This window comes from Apodemus sylvaticus, chromosome 3 (genome assembly GCF_947179515.1).
Source record: "Apodemus sylvaticus chromosome 3, mApoSyl1.1, whole genome shotgun sequence".
NCBI lineage: Eukaryota > Metazoa > Chordata > Mammalia > Rodentia > Muridae > Apodemus > Apodemus sylvaticus.
Genome location: NC_067474.1, coordinates 161,849,469 through 161,872,325, shown reverse-complemented (window position 1 = coordinate 161,872,325; position 22,857 = coordinate 161,849,469). Strand labels below are relative to the sequence as shown.

The 22,857-nt window shown below is 37.7% G+C and overlaps 1 protein-coding gene across 1 annotated transcript in view; it reads left to right on the top strand.

Moving 5' to 3' along the window:
- Positions 1-221: 221 nt before the first annotated feature.
- The window catches only part of LOC127681622 (zinc finger protein 665-like), a 384,770-nt gene continuing 362,134 nt past the window's right edge, over positions 222-22,857 (top strand). Inside the window, 1 exon segment of the mRNA XM_052178097.1 lies at positions 222-235. The gene's annotated coding sequence lies outside the window, so the exon portion shown is untranslated.

Here is a 22,857-nt window from a genome sequence, read left to right as displayed (position 1 = left end):
ATTTTTTACAGCATTTTTTATTGTTTTTGGGTCCAGAAGGAGTGGCTCTGAGGAGGCGGAAGTGACAGGAAGTCCCGCCCTTCCAGAATTCTCTGGGTTTCTCGGCTGCAGCGCGGTCCGGAAGTCATTGCTGGAGACGAGTGCCTCGTGTTTGCAGAACCTGAAAACTTCCTTAAGCTGCAGTTGCTGTGCTCGCCTCCTAGGACATTCAGCAGCTCGTCCTGTCCCCTGCCAGGTCAGAGGAGCTGTTGGGCTGGGAAAGGGGCAGGAGCGGAGCAGGGGTGTGGAGCAGGGGTGCATTTTCTGCCGCCACCTCACAGTTGTGTTGTGGGTATCTTACCATTATTAGGTTGTTTGAGATCCCGTGAACTGGGGTTTATGGTCAAGTTTTCGTTTATTTTATGGTTGCCAGAATAATTTTTTCTGAAATAGGCTCATAGGTCCTTGGACATATCTGCAGTTTGTATACTAGGAGGGTTTCTTTTCAAAAAAACCTTAATAAAGCTCCTCGAATTCAAATTTTTCAGGCTTTCTCAATGCCCCTGTTCATCCGTTTACCATTTCATTTCCCTTTCTCCAGGGAACTGAATAGGTATCCCAAGAGAGCTTTGTAGATAGTTTTCATATGGGGGACCAGTGCAGATTGGGTTGAATTACAATGTTTCCTTATAAAACACCATCATTTGGGAGTAAATATTAACATTAACCAAGCAAAATTATACTCCCCATTAATTTAACGCTGAGGTATATGCAGTCTTTTGAGGTAAACACAGCATTCACAAATGTGTCTTCATAGGCTTAGTTATTAATGTTACACCTTAGCTTTGTATGAAAAACGAAGACAGGATTGCTGCCAGGTACTGCTAAGGAGAAGAAAGTTGTTGGTTCTGTTAACCCTGAGTGTTGCCAGAGAAAAACCAGTTACTCTATGTGGGCAAACTTTATAAATTTGACATCCTGACCAAGAGAAGGACTTTGGTCACATGCTACAGGTTGTTTTATAGGCCATCGGGTTTCTTTCTTTTTTTTTTTTTTCTTTTTTTTTGATTTTTTTTGGCCATCAGGTTTCTTATGAGGCTTTATTACTTTACAAAGACATGCAACCTGCGGCATTGCAAGAAGATACTTTTTTAGGGGGGCTGGAGGTGCTTAGAGGATACTTTTTGGCTTTTTAGTCTGAGGGAGAAGCAGTCAGAGTATCTGCTTGGGTACAGACTGAACCTGGTCCTGGAGGGGGAGGGTTATTGAGGATAAGCAAGGAGGGTGGAGGGGCTGTGCAAAAGAGGAACCAGGAGCCCAGACAATGCTGAGTCAACAAAGTCTGCATTGAGATGTTAATAGACTCTCCAGTTAGCCATTCCTCCTAAATTTCCTTGAATCCTTCCAAGAATCACAGCATCCTGTGAGAGGATAGTATCAGGCCAAGATGTTTTTACAGATATAAAACAGATTATATATTAAGACAAAATTAGACTTCACCTTTGAAATAATTATGATTGCTCACTTACTTAAGAAAAATGTCTCCTTGGTTCATGAAAAGCACTCTGCCCTTGCACATTCATGGGTTGTTGAGTTCTGCATTATGGACTTCCTGCAGGTGTGGGAATGTTTAGACCCTGCACTCAGGGCATTCTTTACAAACCTCTTGTTGAAGAAGTTCAACCATCTGTATTCAGTGTGTCATAATACATTCATGGGTTGTTGAGTTCTGCATTATGGACTTCCTGCAGGTGTGGGAATGTTTAGACCCTGCACTCAGGGCATTCTTTACAAACCTCTTGTTGAAGAAATTCAACCATCTGTATTCAGTGTGTCATAATATGTTTTTACATTCTTCCTTGCTCCTCTTCTGAGTTGCTGGGAAAAAGACTCTGGACCTGTGTTAGTTACGTGACTGTCACATCTCTAGGGTAATCTGAAATCCTCAGATAAAAAGAGACATTTCATAATAACTTTTCTTCATGTATATCCTTTTTCCTAGTGTCGGCATCTTTCATCTTTGTCTCATGAAACGTTACAGGTTCTTTCTGATCATTATTTTTCGATTTTCAGGTCTCTATATGCAACAAAACTGTATAACTATAAATCGAAGGCAAGAGCCCTGAATGGAAAAGGCCAAGGAGTCTCAGGGATCCAGGTGTGTTAGAAGGATTGAACTAAGGGTCCGGTGGGGCTTACTTGTCAGTAGAAAAAGGACATGAATTTGGTTTTGCCAGATTCTATTACATCTATGATGCTGGAAAATTTTACTGAAAATATTATTAAATGTGATGAGTATTTCCCACGGCAGGCAGTGCAGTCAGCAGTCAGTTGAGTTCAACATTTGATTAATTTTGAGGCTCTGAATTAGCAGCTGCCCATTGAAAACAAAGTTTCTTTTAGCCAGACTGAAATCAGGATCAGACAATGGGTGTGACAAGGGCTCTTTATAGATGAAGCAAGTATCAGTAGTGTTTTCCCTCCTAGGGCCTGTGACTTTCCTTATTGGATTTTAGCCAGATTATCAGTTTAATCTGTGTTTTTCTTCCCCCTGAGGAGCTAGCTGGGCTCATCTAGAACAACAAAATCTTCTGTTACCCACAGAGCATCTTGCCACCAGGATACTAGTGGCCATGCCTTACCTGGCATATTATGATTGTAGCACACAAGATACAAATCTGGGTATGGCCTTTAATAACTCTGCCTCCTGTCCCGGTTTGCATAGCAGTTTTTGCCACTGTGAATGCTACCACCATAGACTCCATCCAGGATATTTATTGATTTATTTATTATGATCCAAGCTGAGTTGTTTTCTCTAGCAATGGGATTTGCTTTCTGAATCACATATTCTGTCTAGTCTAAATGATATTTAGTCCTTCAGTTGTGTTCTCACTGATGCACTGTGTTGAATTATTCCTGATTAGAGGAGAAGAATTACTGTTGATCTTTTCTCTACTGTTTGGTTGAGTCTCTTTTCCTTAGTATTCTGAGGTATGTTTCTTCTCTTCTTACATTCTAGAAAGCTTTTATACTGAGCAGTGTTCGATTTTCCACAGGGCTGTAAAGTAACTTTTATTTTCCAATTGTAATTATTGTCTGGGAGGCTTACTGCCTCTGTCCATTTATCTAGGCCCAGGACTGAAGACTCTAGCCTGTGTACAGTCTTATCTAGACCTAGAGTGTTTTCTGTCTGTGAAATTTCCTGCTGAATAAGCTCTCCCTTTTTTGCTCATTCTCAGCTCTTAACTGGCTGGTGCTGCTCTGCTATTCCAGCTCCAACTCCTCTCCCAGCTGACTCTTACAATCTGGTTCTTCTCTGAGACAGTGAAATGCTCTGCTTGGCCTTAAATTAACTGTACTAATCTTATATGTACTAATTCTATTATGTCCTAATATAAATCTATTATGTACTAATTCTTTGTACATACTAGCAACAACAGATTCGATTTTATGTTGGTTTTTTTTTTTTGTTTTTAGTGCAATATATTTTGTATGCAAATTGTTTCAATAAAGTTTGATCTTCCTCTGATAAATTGTTGTGGATACAATCATTGCATTGATTGCTTTTAAAATTTTAAGATAGGATAGAAATCTATAGAAAGTGTTATGTTACACAATGTAACTGTTAGCATTGGGAATTTTACATGTCATAGGAGGTTAGCTATTATTTATCAACTCTCTAGAACATTTTATTTAATAAGGTGAACTATCAGTAATTGGTACACTGTTACAATGTAACATTAAAATATGCACTAAGCCTCTTTTTTACAAAGGCTGAATTCAGCAAGGCGCTAACTTGCTTAAATGTGAATTACTAACATCTAAAACTGTAGTTTGATTCACATATTTTCAAATCAAGTTGGAGTTGATCCATATTACAGTATTTCTGTGTCAAATGTGTATGTTTTTCAGTTCAAAATGTTTTAAAATCTTACTAAAGTTTCAAAAATTTGGATTTTTTATCTTATCTAGATGTAAATTATTTTTTAAAAAAGTTTCACTTATGAAAAAGCAAAAAAAAAAAAAAAAAAAAACCTTCTGGGTGTTCTCTTTCTCTTGCTCATTGTGTCTTTAACTGTGACTGTCATGGCTTCTCTTCAGTCTGACAATATAAAATCTCTCCCAGTAAAACTTTTTCCTTCTCCCTCTCTGTTGCCCTGCTCTCTCAGCTGTACTGTACTGCTGCTCATGCACTCTATTGTATTCCTTTACTATTCTCTTCTTCCTGTTCTGACTTTCTCTCCCTTAAATAGCTTCCCTTTCCTCTCTCAATTCAGGAGAGTTTGCATATTCTGTTCTGTCAGATCTTTCCGTGACATTTCACATTTTCTGCTATTCAATTAGATAACACTTTCAAACAGGGGTGCCTCTTTTTACTTAGTAACTGCACTTTTGTCCTTTAGGATTAAAGTGAATACCAAGGGCTTGCTTGTATTCCAGTCATAGTGATTAAAGTTTTGTGCCAGGGGCTGAACCACACCCTAAGTCACTACAGGTTCCAATATCCATCTATATTATTTTATCAGTTTAGTTCTGTAGAATTTCTTCTTACTGAACTGAAAACCAGGATTCACAAATAATACTCTTCAGATATATGCTTTATCTATTCTTCTACCAAGTATTTCATTGTTAATTCCTTTGATGATTGGTCAATGAAGTTTTTCTTTGTGAGATTGTATTCCTTAGGATTTGTAATCTAGAAGGTTTGCTGACATTGCGAGTGGCAAAGTATGGTTCACATTGTTCTCCGTTCCTTGTGTGGGATAGAGCTTACTGTGTTGTACATGAGCAATATCTCCTAGTTTTCTTGTATTCACTCATTTTTCACAAGACAAGTCTCATTTCCTATGACCTCAAAAAATGTATGCATTATTCCTTTGTGGTTATTTTCATCAGTTTACTATCTAGGTAATTTTTTTTTTTTTTTTTACTTAAGAAACTTCTTAGCTGGGCGTGTTGGTGCACACCTGTGACCCCAGCACTTGGGAGGCGAGGCAGGCTGATTTCTGAGTTTGAAGCCAGCCTGGTCTACAGAGTGAATTCCAGGACAGCCAGGGCTACACAGAGAAACCCTGTCTTTAAAAACTAGGAAAAAAAAAAACCCAAAACAAAACCATGTCTTAATGTATTACTATGTTCAAATGTACCTTATACACTGTCAATAGTTGTAACTACTTTTTGGATTTAACATTACAGTTGCCAGTAATTTTCTCTCAGGGCTTTAAAAACATTTTGCTATGCTCTCCAGATTTTAATCTATGGATAAAGATTTAGTACTAATGTATGCTAATATAATGTTGCCTAGTTGATGGTAAGGAATAGATGAAGAAACTGAAAGGGATGTACACTGTTATTGCACTTAGATGTGACAATGGGCAGATAGACCTGGGAGTCCATGAATCCAGTCTGTGAGAGACTTTCCTAGGGAATGCTAGGCTAGAATGCTGTGGTCTTCTAGTATTCAAGAGTCCCAGTATATGAACACTACACAATTCTATTTAAGTTTACCTACTTTAAAAGGTAGACTGTTATAAAACAAGGGATAGTAAATGTTGACTGGAAGACGCAAAAGTGTGGAATTTCTATTCATTCTATTCAGAATCAAGTGTGTATTTGAGGAAATGTCAGTTCTAAGATTTAAAGTCGAAGCCCTAGTGTTCATGTAGATTTCCTGGTGGAAGTGTGTAAACCCATGGGTTATTCTTCCCATTTTAGTATTTGCTCTTTTTCAGTCTCTATGACGTTGAAGATGTACTTTTCACATGATACACATAGAAAAAGTCATTACATGAAACAGATTCATTTTATATGTTTACTACTGTTGAAATTAACTCAGCACAGCATCTGTCACTAGGGCAGAAAATTTTAATCTGTTGCTGGTAGAAATGTCAGCAATACTCAGCATGCATGTTACAGGCAAAATTCATAAAGTGACATGCTTTGAAAAATGTTCTGATTACTCTCTGAAAATTCATGTATTCCTATGCATATTTTTACTACCCACTTGATGCTGTCCACAAATGCCCAGGTCATCAACTTTTACATATTTCAAATTTGTAACAGCATTATATTTTCCCCTGCATCACCAATTTCTATTTTAGAGAAATTCCTGTTGTCAGTAAATTTTCTACCATATGAATCAGTGATTATACTATTTTTTCATGCATATTACAATTGTTAGAATATTTACAGAGAAAGGTTCTGATAGAATATTTGCATTATCTGGTTTCTTTGCTATTGTAGATGTTGCAAATCTCCTAGAATTTATTTTAATCTGTGCTATGTAAATCCCTAATGTGTCCCATCCCTTGTTATTCATGTTTTCATTATATCCTTGTTTCATGTATGTTCTGTTCTGATGCATACATCAGGTTTTGGATGGGTATCCATGCTGACATATGTTCATAGTCTGTGCTCATGTTACATGACAATATGTGTTTCCATAACTCCACTTCCTGCTTTCTTAGAGCCTTGCCTAGGCCCCCACTGCTGGCTTTTTACTCAGCATTATTTGAATTGTCAGTTTTCCTTTATAAAACATCTTTTTCTGATTTAGGCTCAAAGCACCACCATGCTATTGTGTAAACAGAACAATTTAAATGCATAGCCACTATTTCTACATATAGCAGTATGTAAGACATATATTCGCTTTTGGGCCTGTAATCTGGGTTTTTTTCCTTTCTTTTCTTTTTTCTTTTTTTGTTTCTTTGTTTTTCTGTTTTTTTGTGACAGGGTTTCTCTGTGTTGTCCTGGCTGTCCTGGAACTCACTCTGTAGACCAGGCTGGCCTCGAACTCAGAAATCTGCCTGCCTCTGCCTCCCAAGTGCTGGGATCCCAGGTGTGCGCAACCACTCCTGGCTTGGGACTGTAATCTTTAGAGTGATTTTGACCAGCTTCAAGTGCCATATCTGAATTTCTATTGTAGGCTGACCTCTTTTCAAATCAGTAAAGTGATTAATGACTCCTTACTCCCATAAGCCTACAGAGCCCTTTTTAGGAATTTGTAAGCTAAACCAGCATAACAAAGCAAAAGAATGAATTCTTCTCTGGTAAATAGTCCACAGGTCAGTGTACTGTCCAACATTTTTGAAAAATCCCATTTTCATTCAAAACATTGAATAGTTCTGTTATCTATATGTTTTCTAAAGGGCTTATTTTCTATGATCTTCATTTTCTTCTGGGACGAGAAAATTTTAATGGTTCGGTCTTTCACATACATGAAACCATTATATTTTCCCTGAATTTTTTTTTACTCTGAGGACATACAGTTTCATGGACTGAATCCTTTGAGGAGGATCAAACACACAGTGTAGAAGTCACTAAGCTATAAAGTGCCTGTGACATCTCTCCTAAGCTTGTATTCTATTAACTGAAAAATAATGCTCTAGGGAGGAAGAGTCTTGGATAAATAGTCTGGGACTTTTCATGTGTGTCCTGGCACTATGTATGCCATATGTCACTAAACTATTTACTACATCCATTTCCCCATTTCTTGTCAGAAAAGAGTGTACTTTTCTTCCATTTAAGAGAAAACCCTGTAGTTTTACATTCTGGTTTTCCCTAGTGGTTATCTTTGACCACAGGTTCCTCTTGCCCTCTCCAGATAAAAATACATTTTATGGATGTTTCTAGTTCTTAGGATGTTAGTGTTGTGTTAGTGTAAATGGACAGACAGTGAAATGATGTTTTCTAGAATATAAATTATGTTGTCTAGATATCCAAAGTGTGATTACATTGCATGACTCTATAGACATAAAATAAGCAAATGTTGCTGGCCTAATCTCAGTATTCAGTAAACTGGGGCAGGTTTATTCCTGTTTGTGTAGGTGTCCTATCTTAGCCCAGGAGGTTGGTATCTCAATGTGAGAATTTCTGCAACATAACTTGAATGTGAATGGGTCAGAACCCAGGTGCATTGTCGTTCTGGTCTGGAATGGCAGCAAGCTTGTGTGGAAGCTGTGTCCACTGCTGTAGTTGTGCGGAAGTCGGGCTGCAAAAGAGTTGGGGGAGTGGAACCTTAGTTGTGGGGGAGGTCATTCCTGCCTGATTAGATGCATTTAGGAAAACAAGAAAACAAGCAATGAAGTAAGCAAGCAAGGAAAAACAAACAAACAAACAAACAAACAAACCCAGATGAGAGGTACTGGGAAGCTAATTCATTAAAAGAGTCCTAAGCGGGTGGGTTCAGAAGAAACATGTAACAGGAAGCTGCAGTATATTGGGTGCCTCCAGAAGGAGTTGTCCCAAGGAACCAGGCAATAGTGACAGGAAATTCCATCACTCTCTGTGTCTTGGCTGTCCTCATGGTCAGGAAGTCCTGGGGGAAATTAGACCCAAGGATTTGAGATACTCAAAAATTTCTGTAAGTTACAGTTGCTGTGTGGGCCTTCCTAGAGAGTCACCTGTGAAGAGTCTGTCCTGGAACCTGCCCATTCAGAGAAACTGGCAGGGGTAAAGCAGGTGTGTGACAGAGATGCATTTTTTGTTGCCACACTCACTATTCTGTGGTGAATGTCTTATAATTGTCAGGAAGTTTGAGATCCTATTGAGGTATGAGAAACCTGAGTAGAAGGCCATATATGTAATTTTAGACAAAACAAAACAAACAAAAAACAAACAAACAAAAAAAAACAGGTTTCAATTTGAGACATATCCAGACAGCTACAGCTGCTGGCACTTACTGGCCCTACTACATTATTTCCTGAGTACTTTCCCTGAAAGAGATAAGAATCCTGCTCAGTCAGCTAACCTGCTGCATCACGGCTGGTTTACATACTGAGCAGGAATATGCACTGGTATGAAATACATCAGTCAAGTCCTGGTGATCTTTGTGGTTTCAATATCTGGGCATAACAATATGAACTAGGGTTCAGTGTAAGGTTTTAATCAATGTTATGAATTCCTGAACATTCCTCTAAAATAACCTTGTACATCATATGCAGTATCTATAATTTGTACATGGAGATTGTCTTTGGTAAAGTCTTAACAGAGCTCTTCAAATTCAAATTCATCCATTCTTTCTTAACTCTTGAGTTCCACCATTTTCCATTTTGAGAGAGTAGCCTTTTGCCAGGAGAATGAATTCATATGCAACCTCAGAGTGCTTTGTAGATATTAGTCATATGAGGATCCACTGCAGATTTGATTGGCTCAGAAAATGTACATTGTAAAGCACCTTCACACTGACTATAGATTTTCATATTTATTATGTAAAGTTACACTTTCAATTAATTTTACAGTGAGTTATGGGCATTTTCTGATGTAAGTACTCCATTTAGAAATGTGTCTTCATGGGCTTAGATATTAGTGTTACACCTTAGAACTGAATAAAACAGGAAGACACTGTAGTAGTAAGGTATGGCCGAGTAGAAGATATATTGTACGTTCTGTTAACTCTGAGTGTCACCAGACAAAAACAATCCCAGCACATAAGCAAGCTTTATTAAACATTACATCCTGATTCATCCTGTACTTTGGACACATGGTACAGGGAGTTTGATAGACAATCATATAGTCCATTGTAGTTTCCCATGACTCTTTATTGTTTTCCTTTGTAATGCACAGGGCAGTATTTCAGGAAGGTTCCTGGTTCTTGGGCAGGTGGTGCTTCTAAGGTAATTTTGGGCTTTACAGTCTGAGGGAGAAAACAGCCAGAGGTATCTGGCTGGGTCTACATATAACCAGCTCATGGCAGGTGGGGAAGGGGTATGGAGGAAGAGAAGAGAGGTTATAGACCTGGGCAAGAGAAGAACCAGGAGTCAAGAAAACATCCAGCCAGCAGTGTCTCTCTAGTCTTCCTCTTCTTTGCGATTTGTTCAATACTCTCCTTTTGGCATTATTGTAAGGTTTGCCTAATGAAATGAGAATTCCATGCTAATGTGTCCCGTCCTCAGACACTGTTAGAGGAATCTCTTCCAACTTCAGCTTGTCCTTGATGTGTGTCCCACTTTTATAATGTAGGAGGTTGATATTTTTTTCACTTATTTCTAGGAATCATGTCTTTTTCAGTTTTAATGGATTTGTGTATAACTCTCTAGAGCATTGCATAAGGTAACAGTGGTGACATTATCATACACTGCAGTGTCCCCTTTTCAGCTCTAGCTCTCACACATATACAAACATTCTTTTAGTTTAAATAAGCTGAATAATATTTTGTTAGGACTTTAGTGTCTTCAGAGAAACAGGTCTGTTATATTGAACCATTGTATTCTCTTTGAGTGTCTATTCATTAATTTCTACATGACCTGATTAGTGTCTTTCTCTGTACTACTGTAGAATGACTCCTTTTCATGTTTGAAATCCCTCACTTACAAAATTATGTGAAAATGCCTTTGACAACCAGTGTCTCACTGCCAAATTTCTCAATGCATCTTTACTACCCCACTTATGTGCAAGTGTCTTTCCTGACTGCTGGCACTCACCCGGACACTCTATGAAAGTATCCTTCAGGCTCTATGAATTCTGTCCCAATGTTTATTGATTTTTGTCTCCACAGCAGCTAATTAAAAATGAAAAATGTGGCTCTGCAGTTAAGGGCCCTTCTTACCATATTCTGGTTCAGTTTCCTGTAACTGCCTGGGGACTTTGCTTCCTTCCAGCACTCTTTTTCCAGAATATCTGTTATGGTTGTCTGGGTGCTATAGCTTCTGCCTTTCTGAAGTCTACAGAGGTACATGTAGGCAAAGATAATGTTTCATATAAAATTAAAATAAATAATTGTTATTTAGAAATCATAAATCATCTGAGGTATTGCATATAACACAAGAAACAGTACAGGAAAGAGCATGAGAGGAAATGTGAATCCTGAGTATGTTACAGGAAAGCTGACACTTCATATGAAATTTTAACAATTAGGAATGATCCCTATGTATGATAAAAATGTTTTGTATCCATGAATCCCAGAGCTGGAGACTATTATCTTTTCATTGTAATGTGAGAAAAGAAGATTTATCATATCGAGGATGTATTTAGGTATGAACTCTTATGAGGAGGCACCCTTATTGTGAAGGAATTTATAGTACAGCAAAATGCTGTTATCCAGAATCCGCTCAACCAAAAAACCTACTATAGAAGGAAAGTGAATTGTATCAGATTCCACCATTTTCTTAATGTAAAGTATAACCATGGGACCCACATCTTAATATGCATCACTGATCACTCAGGTGTGATGTAGAAAGAACATGTTCCCACTCTAAATAGTTCACGGTCATTAAACAAGACTCATTCATTAGTAAATTAAATTATATTATATGTTAAGTGTTCAGATATGGCTGAGATTTGAAGAGCATTTGTTGTTCTTGCACAGGACCAGGATTGGGTTTTTAGCACCACACCATGTTCCATAACCACCTATACTTCCAGTTTGTGGGAATCTGACCTCTTCTTCTGATATCCATTGATACAAGGAATGCAACTAAGGCACAGACATACACAAGCAGGAAGAATATTCACAAATAAAACTAAACAAAATAAAATAACAATGAAGAAATTGGATCTCAAAATTGTGTAAATGCAGTGTAGAAGAATAGTATGACATGCTTCTGCGTATGTATGGGAAGGTCTTTGAACAAGGCCTAGGGAATTGAAGAATTTTTTATCTTCTTCAGTTAAGAGTCCATGTATTAGCTAACAATGGATCTGCTTGTTGGAAGCTTGTAGACAAAGCAGGAAGAAGGCAGATCTAAGAGGATATAATCACAGGGACAAGCTTAAAAGGATTTTCTTTGTTTCTGTAAGATCCTGAACATTAATTTCTCAGTATCTAGATTCTCCTAAACTTCTAGCATGATCAGTCTGTATTAATATAACCTACAATGGTTTAGCAATCACATGAAGTTTTAGACAGATTTTTATGCGCTGAGTTGTAACATTCTACCTTTAAAATATGTTCAGATAAGTTTCAATTGATAAAGGATCTCACTCAAAGTTTCGCATGCTAGTAAAGCAGAGACAAGTCCATCCTGAAGGAGGAGTAAGTTAGAAAGCAACACTTTGCTTCTGAACAGTGTACATTAGAGAACGACTATAAGTAGATATGATGACAAGTTTATCATGTTGAAGAAATATATGATATTTGCCATGTAAATGGAGCCATTGCATGATGTGTTTTTCTGCAACAAAGTACAATACATACAGGAAATACAAGCACTGTTTCTACAGGAGGAATGAAATAAGATGGATTCTAAGTATGTTCTCACACCTAGAAATACTGACAAGAGTTTTCAGACAGGCTTTTAAACATTTCAATCGCAACCTCTATGGTTAGTTCAGTAGTTTTTCTACAAATGTCTTTCAACATCTGTAGTGTTTTGTTCATTAGCACTTAAAAAAGTTAAGATAATAAAGCACTATGTATTCTTTTTTTTTATTCGATATATTTTTTATTTACATTTCAAATGATTTCCCCTTTTCTAGCCCCCCCACTCCCCGAAAGTCCCGTAAGCCCCCTTCTCTCCCCCTGACCTCCCACCCACCCCTTCCCACTTCCCCGTTCTGGTTTTGCTAAATACTGCTTCACTGAGTCTTTCCAGAACAAGGGGCCTCTCTTCCTTTCTTCTTGTACCTCATTTGATGTGTAGATTATGTTTTGGGTATTCCAGTTTTCTAGGTTAATATCCACTTATTAGTGAGTGCATACCATGATTCACCTTTTGAGTCTGGGTTACCTCACTTAGTATGATGATCTTTAGTTCCATCCATTTGCCTATGAATTTCATGAATTCATTGTTTCTAATGGCTGAATAGTACTCCATTGTGTATATATACCACATTTTTTGCATCCACTCTTCTGTGGAGGGATACCTGGGTTCTTTCCAGAATCTGGCAATTATAAATAGGGCTGCTATGAACATAGTAGAGCATGTATCCTTATTACATGGTGGGGAATCCTCTGGGTATATGCCCAGGAGTGGTATAGCAGGATCTTCTGGAAGTGAGGTGCCCAGTTTTTGGAGGAACCGCCAGACTGATTTCCAGAGTGGTTGTACCAATTTGCAACCCCACCAGCAGTGGAGGAGTGTTCCTCTTTCTCCACACCCTCTCCAACACCTGCTGTCTCCTGAATTTTTAATCTTAGCCATTCTGACTGGTGTAAGGTGAAATCTCAGGGTTGTTTTGATTTGCATTTCCCTAATGACTAATGAAGTTGAGCATTTTTTAAGATGCTTCTCCGCCATCCGAAGTTCTTCAGGTGAGAATTCTTTGTTTAACTCTGTACCCCATTTTTTAATAGGGTTGTTTGGTTTTCTGGAGTCTTAACTTCTTGAGTTCTTTATATATATTGGATATTAGCCCTCTATCTGATGTAGGATTGGTGAAGATCTTTTCCCAATTCGTTGGTTGCCGATTTGTCCCCTTGATGGTGTCCTTTGCCTTACAGAAACTTTGTAATTTTATGAGGTCCCATTTGTCAATTCTTGATCGTAGAGCATACACTATTGGTGTTCTGTTGAGAAACTTTCTCCTTGTACCGATGTCCTCAAGGGTCTTCCCCAGTTTCTTTTCTATTAGCTTCAGAGTGTCTGGCTTTATGTGGATGTCCTTGATCCATTTGGATTTGAGCTTAGTACAAGGAGACAAGGATGGGTCAATTCGCATTCTTCTGCATGCTGACCTCCAGTTGAACCAGCACCATTTGTTGAAAAGGCTATCTTTTTTCCATTGGATGTTTTCAGCCTCTTTGTGGAGGATCAAGTGGCCGTAGGTGTGTGGGTTCATTTCTGGATCTTCAATCCTGTTCCATTGATCCTCCTGCCTGTCACTGTACCAATACCATGCAGTTTTTTCACACTATTGCTCTGTAGTATTGCTTGAGACCAGGGATACTGATTCCCCCAGACTTTTTTTTTTTGTTGCTGAGAATATTTTTAGCTATCCTGGGTTTTTTGTTCTTCCAGATGAATTTGATAATTGCTCTTTCTAACTCTGTGAAGAATTGAGTTGGGATTTTGATGGGTATTGCATTGAATCTGTAGATTGCTTTTGGCAAAATGGCCATTTTAACTATATTGATTCTACCGATCCATGAGCATGGGAGGTTTTCCCATTTTTTGAGGTCTTCTCCCATTTCCTTCTTCAGAGTCTTGAAGTTCTTGTCATACAGATCTTTCACATGTATGGCAAGAGTCACCCCAAGATACTTTATACTGTTTGTGGCTATTGTGAAGGGGGTCATTTCCCTAATTTCTTTCTCAGCCTGCTTATCCTTTGAGTATAGGAAGGCCACTGATTTGCTTGAGTTGATTTTATAACCTGCCACTTTGCTGAAGTTGTTTATCAGCTGTAGGAGTTCTCTAGTGGAGTTTTTTGGGTCACATAGGTAGACTATCATGTCATCTGCAAATAATGATAGTTTGACTTCTTCCTTTCCAATTTGTATCCCTTTGACCTCCTTATGTTGTCTAATTGCCCGAGCTAGTACCTCAAGTACAATATTGAAAAGATAAGGAGAAAGGGGGCAGCCTTGTCTAGTCCCTGATTTCAGTGGGATTGCTTCAAGTTTCTCTCCATTTAGTTTGATGCTGGCTACCGGTTTGCTGTATATTGCTTTTACTATGTTTAGGTATGGGCCTTGAATTCCTGTTCTTTCCAAGACTTTAAGCATGAAAGGATGCTGAATTTTGTCAAATGCTTTTTCAGCGTCAGTATTGGTGTTAACTCTTCTTTGAAGGTCTGATAGAATTCTCACTGAAACCATCTGGTCCTGTGCTTTTTTTGGTCGGAAGACTTTCTATGACTCCTTCTATTTCTTTAGGCATTATGGGACTGTTTAGATGGTCTATTTGGTCCTGATTTAATTTTGGTATTTGGTATCTGTCAAGCTGTGCACTAGAGTCGACCTGGGAAGAGGCAGCTTGCAGTGGTGAGTCCAGCATTAACAAGACTAACTAACACCAGTGAGAACTAGATGGCAAAAGGCAAACGCAGGAACGTCACTAACAGAAATCAAGGCAATATGGCAACATCTGAACCCAATTCTCCTTTACCAGCATGTCCTGGATAACCCATCACACCAGTAAAACAAGATTTGGATTTAAAATCACTGGTCATGATGCTGGTACAGGAACACATGAAGGACATACTTAAAGAAATTCAGGAGAAAATGGATCAAAATTTAGCAGCCCTTGCAAGGGAAACACAAAAATCATTGAAAGAAATCCAGGAGAATACAAAAGCCAATAATGAGGAAACACAAAAAACACTTAAAGAAATACAGGAGAACTTTGGTCAACAGGCTGAGGTCATGAAAGAGGAAACACAAAAATCTCCTAAAGAATTACAGGAAAAGCACAAACAAGCAAGTGACGGAGCTAAGCAAAACCATCCAGGATCTAAAATCAGAAGTAGAAACAACTAAGAAAACTCAAAGGGAGACAACTTTGGAAATAGAAAGCCTTGGGAAGAAATCAGTGGACATAGATGCAAATATCAACAACAGAATACAAGAAATAGAAGAAAGAATCTCAGATGCTGAAGATACCATACAAACCATGGACTCAACAGTTAAAGAAAATGCTAAAAGCAAAAAGCTTGTAACCCAAAATATCCAGGAAATCCAGGACACAATGAGAAGACCAAACCTAAGGATTATAGGCATAGATGAGAGTGAAGATTTACAACTTAAATGGCCAGCAAATATCTTCAATAGAATTATGGAAGAAAACTTCCCTAACCTAAAGAGAGAGATGCCCCTGAATATACAAGAAGCCTACAGAACTCCAAACAGACTGGACCAGAACAGAAATACTTCCCATCACATAATAATCAAAACACCAAATGTACTAAACAAAGAAAGAATATTAAAGGCAGTAAGAGAAAAAGGCCAAGTAACATATAAAGGAAGACCTATCAGAATCACAGCAGACTTTTCACCTGAGACCATGAAGGCTAGAAGATCCTGGGCTGATCTCATGCAGACTCTAAGAGAACACAAATGCCAGCCAAAACTACTATATCCAGCAAAACTCTCAATCACCATAGATGGAGAAACTAAGATATTCCATGACAAAACCAAGTTTACCCAATATCTATCCACAAACCCAGCCCTACAAAGGATAATAGGAGGAAAACACCAATACAAGGAGGGAAACTTCACCCTGGAAAAAGCAAGATAGTAACCTTTCATCAAACCCAAAAGAAGTTAACCAATCAAATTTAAAAAATAACGTCAAAAATGACAGGAAGTAACAATCACTATTCCTTAATATCTCTTAACATCAATGGACTCAATGCCCCAATAAAAAGACATAGACTAAACTGACTGGATTCGTAAACAGGACCCTACATTTTGCTGCTTACAGGAAACACACCTCAGGGTCAAAGACAAACACTACCTTAGAGTAAAAGGCTGGAAGACAATTTTACAAGCAAATGGTCTCAGGAAACAAGCTGGAGTAGCCATTTTAATATCAGATAAAATTGACTTTCAACCCAAAGTCATCAAAAGAGACTCTGAGGGACACTTCTTGCTGGTCAAAGGAAAAATACAACAAGAAGAACTCTCAATCCTGAACATCTATGCTCCAAATGCAAGGGCACCCTCTTTCGTAAAAGAAACTTTATTAAAGCTCAAAGTACACATTGCACCTAACACAATAATTGTGGGTGACTTCAACACTGCACTTTCCTCAATGGACCGATCAGGAAAACAGAAACTAAACAGGGACACAATGAAACTAATTGAAGCTTTGGACCAATTAGATTTAACAGATATATATAGAACATTCTATCCAAAAGCAAAAGAATATACCTTTTTCTCAGCACCTCATGGTTCCTTCGCCAAGATCGACCATATAATTGGTCACAAGACAGACCTCAACAAATATAAGAAGATCGAACTAATCCCATGCCTCCTATCTGATCACTATGGAGTAAAAGTGGTCTTCAATAGCAACAAAAGCACTATGTATTCTATCTCTAGTGATTTTTTTTTTTGCCTGTTAAGTATCTTCTTTAGATTTTGATGAGATCTTTCTACCATCTCTTATCCTGTAGGATTATGTGATATTCCTGGAACATATTTTATATTATAATATGTAAAAATTCACTTCATCTTATCAGAGTTTTATGCCGGACCATTGTCTGTTTTCATTTGTATGGGTATTCCCATAAGGGCTATGACTTCTAACTAGTGTGTAATTACAGAGTCAGCATTTGCCCATTTATATCCTGAATATGTGTTTATAGTATGATGCACATATTTCACTTTACCAAACTCTGTAAAGTGAAAAACATCCATTTGCCAAATATCATTTCTTTGGGTATCCTTAGGGTTGGTTCCTGTAGGTACTAGGGTTTGGTTATGTAATGAGCAAGTAGGACATTGCTTCACATTTTCCTTGCCTTGTTGCCAAGTGATAGAGAATTCTTTCTCTAAATCTTTGCTGTTAGCCTGGTGATTTTTATCAAATTCCAAAGCCTTTAGTATACTTCCCTTCAAGAGCTGGTCAATTTCATTATTAACTTGTGCCAGAGGACCTGGCAAACCTGTCATGAAATCTTATGTGTGTTATACATAGTGGGTAACTCCTATTAGTGATCATTTGTTGTCGCTGAATAAACAGTGAAGTTAATTCAGAATCATCCTGAATAAGTTCTGCAGCTCTATTTGTAAAACAATACCTTCTGTATTTTGAGAGTCAGTCATTATATTAAGAGACTCTTGAGGCAGGCTGTGTTGGTGCACGCCTTTAATCCCAGCACTTGGGAGGCAGAGGCAGGGGTATTTCTGAGGTCGAGGCCAGCTTAGTTTACAAAGTGAGTTCCAGGACAGCCAGGGCTACACAGTGAAACCCTGTCTCGAACCTCCCCCCCAAAAAAGAGACTCTTGAAAATCTAACAGTACCATGAGTATTGCACATAATTCAAATGATTGAACTGATGTATACTCTCAGCCACATTACTTATATCTTCTGATTTATATCCTGTATTTCCTGATTTATTAGCTTCCCTATATTGGAATTCCTTCATTATACAAGGGAAAATCCAGGTAGGTCTTTTTATGAACTTAAGACACTAGATCTTAGGGTATTTTTTGTTAATCTCTCTGATAAATTACTGCATATTATTTACCAAGGTTCATCTTGTGCCCATAATGAGGAAATCTCTACATTAGTAAAAGGTATCACAGTTTCATCTGGATTCATTCCAACTAATTGTTGAAGTTTCAGTTTTTCCTTTTAGTATCAATTCTAGGACTTTGGAATTGTACTCAGAAGGCTGCCACATGAAAATAAAGAGTTCACCTGTAGCCTTGCCTAATGACTTACATCCAAATCATCTCTAGGGATATTGTGAAAATCCAAAAAACAGTGCCAAGAAAAACCACACACCACCCTTCACAAACTTCCTTACTTGAAAATATGAGTGTTAACAGTTTGATATTTAAATAAACAATGGACCACACAGATGATCAGCATCCATTCTATACATTGCAGAAAAAAAATGTAGATCACCAAGTGAACATGCAAAAGAGGACGACTAGGACCCACAGCAGGAATATAAATGACAATGGCCTAATAAAGTTCTATACATGGAATTACCTCACGTACTTTAATATCTACTTCAAATATTGAAAAACACAAACTCCAGCAACAATTGGTGATCACCTTCACTACACTTGAGTGAACATGGTAAACCATATTCGCCCTCATAGCCATGATGAAAAAGGGAAGATCCAAGATTTTTTTTTCTGAAAACTGAAAACAGCTATGACTTTTAAAGTCTTTATCAAAAGGTCACATGAATAGTGCTTTTCTCTTCATTCCTACATTTCCTTGTGAATGCATTCATTCCTGTTAAGACATCTAAAAGCCTACCTACGGAATTTTTCTTCATCATGAATTTGTTCATGTACCAGAGATCATGTATGTAGGCTTCAAGTCAGAAAAATCAATCCTTCCTTGTTGGTAGTATTGTTTGGTAAGAATTAGGAAATGCTGTCTCTGTGGAAACAGTATCGCTTGGAGTGGGTTTAAGGTTTTACATCCAACCACCATTTCTAGGTCCTTCAGTTGTGTTCTCACTGATGCACTGTGTTGAATTATTCCTGATTAGAGAAGAATAATTACTGTTGATCTTTTCTCTACTGTTTGGTGGAGTCTCTTTTCCTGTAGTATTCTGAGGTATGTTTCTTCTCTTCTTACATTCTAGAAAGCTTTTATAGTGAGCAGTGTTAGCTTTTCCACAGGGCTGTAAAGAAACTTTTATTTTCCAATTCTAATTATTGTCTGGGAGGCTTACTGCCTCTGTCCTTTTATCTAGGCCTCTGCCTGAAAGACTCTAGCCTGTAAAGAATCTATCTTACCTAGATCAAGAGTGTTTTCTGACTATAAAATTCCCTGATGAATAAGCTCTCCCTTTTTTGTTCATTCTCAACTCTTAAGTGGCTGTTGCTACTCAGCTGTTCCAGCTCAAACTCCACTCCAGGCTGACTCTTTCAACCTGGTTCTTCTCTGAGACACTGTAATGCTTTGCTTGGCCTTAAATTATCTGTACTAATTTATATGTACTAATTCTAATATGTGCTAATATAAATCTGTTATGTACTAATTCTCTGTACATATTAGTGATAACAGATTGGATTTTATGTTGACTTTTTTGGGTTTAGTGCAATGTATTTTGTATCATGCAGTTTCAATAAAGTTTGATCTTCCTCTGATAAATTGATGTTGAAACAATCATTACAATGATTGGTTTTAAAATTTTAAGATAGGAAAGAAATCTATAGAAAGTGTTATGTTACACAATGTAACTGTTATCATTGGAAATTTTACATGTCATAGGTTAGCCATTATTTATGAACTTTCAAGAACATAATCTTGTTTAATAACGTGAAATATCAATCACACAGTCACAATGTAAGGTTAAAATATGCACTAAGCCCCTTTTATTACAAAAGCTGAAATCAGCAAGGCGCTAACTTGCTTAAATGTGAATTACTAACTTCTAAAACTGTAATTTGATTCACATGTTTTCAAATTGAGTTGGAGTTGATTCATTTACAATATTTGTGTGCAAAATATGTATGTTTTTCAGTTCAAATTCATGCTTTTAAAATCTTATTAAAGTTTGAAAAATTTGAAGATTGTTTGTCTTACTGGTTGTAAATTTTTATTAAAAAGTAGCACTTATGAAAAAGCAAAAAAAAAAATTTTGGGCCTTCTATTTCTCTTGCTCATTGTGTCTTTAACTGTGACTGTGATGTTCTCTTTTCAGTCTGACAATATAAAATCTCTGAGTAAAATTTTCAGTATTTTCCCATTTTCAGGTTTCTATGTGCTCCAACAAAAGTGGATAACTGTAAATCAAACGTAAGAGCCCTGAGTAGAAAAGGCCAAGGAGTATCAAGGATCCAGGTGTGTTACAAGGATTGAATAAGGGGTGAGGTGGGGCTCACCTGTCAGTAGAAAGAGGACATGTATTTGGTTTTGTGAGATTCTATTTTATCTATGATCCTGGAAAATTTCACTGAGAATATTATTAGATGTGATGAGGATTTCCCATGGTAGGCAGTGCAGTCAGCAGTCAGTTGATGTCAGCATGTGATTAGTTTTGAGGCTCTGAATTAGCAGCTGCCTATTGAAAGCAAAGTTTCTTTTAGCCAGACTGAAATCAGCATCAGGGGATGGGTGTGGCAAGGGCCATTTACACATGAAGCAAATACCAATAGTGTTTTCCCTGCTCAAGGCCCTGTGACCTTCCTCATTGGATTTTAGCCACATTCTCAGTTTAGTCTATGTTTTTTCCCCTCCCCTGAGGAGCTGGGCTCATCTAGAACCAGAAAATCTTCTGTTACCCACAGAGAGTCTCACCACTATGGTACTAGTGGCCATGCCTTTCCTGGCAGATTGAGATGGTAGATCACAGGATGCAAATCTGGGTCTGGTTATGGATAACTCTGTCCCCTGCCCCAGTCTGCATAGCAGTTTTTGACACTTTAAAAGCTACCACCAGAGAGTCCATCCATGATATTTGTTGACAGAATGAATGACCTGAGCTGGGTTGTTCTCCAGAAGTTGCACTTGATTTCTGAATCATGTATTCTTTCCAGTCTAAATGTTATATAGTCCTTGAATTGTGTTCTCACTGATGCAGTGTGTTGAATTAGTCCTGATTAGAATGGAGTAATTACTTTTGCCCTTTTCTCTACTGTTTGGTTTAGATTTGAGTCCATTTCTCTTAGTATTCTGAGGTATGTTTTTTTTTTTTTTTTTGATTTTTTGGATTTTTTTAGATTTTTTTCGAGACAGGGTTTCTCTATTTAGCCCTGGCTGTCGTGGAACTCACTCTGTAGAACAGGCTGGCCTCGAACTCAGAAATCTGCCACCCTCTGCCTCCCGAATGCTGGGATTACAGGTGTGCTCCACTACTGCCCAGCTTCTAAAAAGCTTTTATACTGAACACTCTTAGATTTTCCACTGGGCTATAAAAGTAACTTGTATTCTCCTATTCTACTTGTTGTCTGGGGTGTCTACTGCTTCTGTCTATTTACTTAGGCCTAGTCCTGGAAGCCTCTAGACTCTATAAACAATATTATCTAGACCTAGAGTGTTTTCAGCTTCTGAAATTTCTTGCAGAATAACCTTCTCCTTTCTTGTTCTTTCTCAATTCCTAACTGGCTGGATCAACTCAGCTCTCCAGATCACACTCCTCTCCCATTTTGCTTATTCAATCTGGTTCATCTTTGAGACACTGAATTGGTCTGCGTCACCTTAAATTAACTGTAGTCATCTTTTTAAAGTCCTCTGGCTCCTTCTCGTTCTCTTGCTCATTCTTTCTTTACCTGTGCATAGCAGGTACTCTGTAAAACACTGCCAGTAAAACTGTTTCCTTCTCCCTGTCTGTTGCTCTACCCTCTCACCTGCACTGTACTGTTCCCCATGCACTCTACTGTATTCCTTTACTATTCTCTTCTTCCTGTACTATCTTTTTCTTCCTTAAATTTCTTCCCTTTTCTCTCTCATCTCAAGAGAGTTGTGCATGTCCTGTTCTGTCAAAGCTTTCTGTAACATTTCACATTTCGTGCCATTCGATTAGACCACACTTTCAAATATCAGTGCCTCCTTCTACTTAGTAACTGTCCTTTTATTGTTTGGGATTAAAGTGAATACTATGGGCTTGCTTCTGTTCCAACCCTAATGATTAAAGTTGTGTTATGGGCCGAAACAAATCCTAAGTCATAACAGGCTCAAATATCCCTACATAATATTCGGTCAGTTTAGCTCTGCAGAATTTCTTTTTTCCTGAACGGAAAACTAAGATTCACAAATAATACTCTTCATTATGTAGATAGGTGTTTTATCTATTCTGACTTCTACCAAGGATTTTATGGGGAACTACTTTGATGATTGGTCAATGAAATTCTCTTCTTTGTGAGAATGTATTCCTTAGGACTTGTAATCTAGAAGTTTTGCTGGCATTGTGAGTGGCAAAGTATGGTTCACTTTTTTCCCCATTCCTTGTGTGGAATAGAGCCTTGCCATGTTGTACATTAGGAGTATTTCCTAGTTTTCTTATTCATTCTTTGTAAGTAATGTGTTATTTCTTATGACCTCATGAAAAATTTGTTTTATTCTTTTGTGCATATTTTCATCAGTTTATTGTCTAAGTAGGTTTTTGCCTATAAAACATGTCTCAATGTATTACAATGTTTAGATATTCCTATACACTTTCAATACTAGTAGCTACTTTTCTGGCAGTTGCTAGTTATCTTCTCTCAGGGCTTGAAATATATTATTCCATGCTCTCCTGATTGTGATCTATGGATAAATATTTAGTGCTACTGTGTGCTAAGATAATGTCATCTCTTTTGATGGTAATAGGACAAGACAACCGGAAAGAGATGTACATCGTTATAGCACTTAGATGTGACAATAGTCA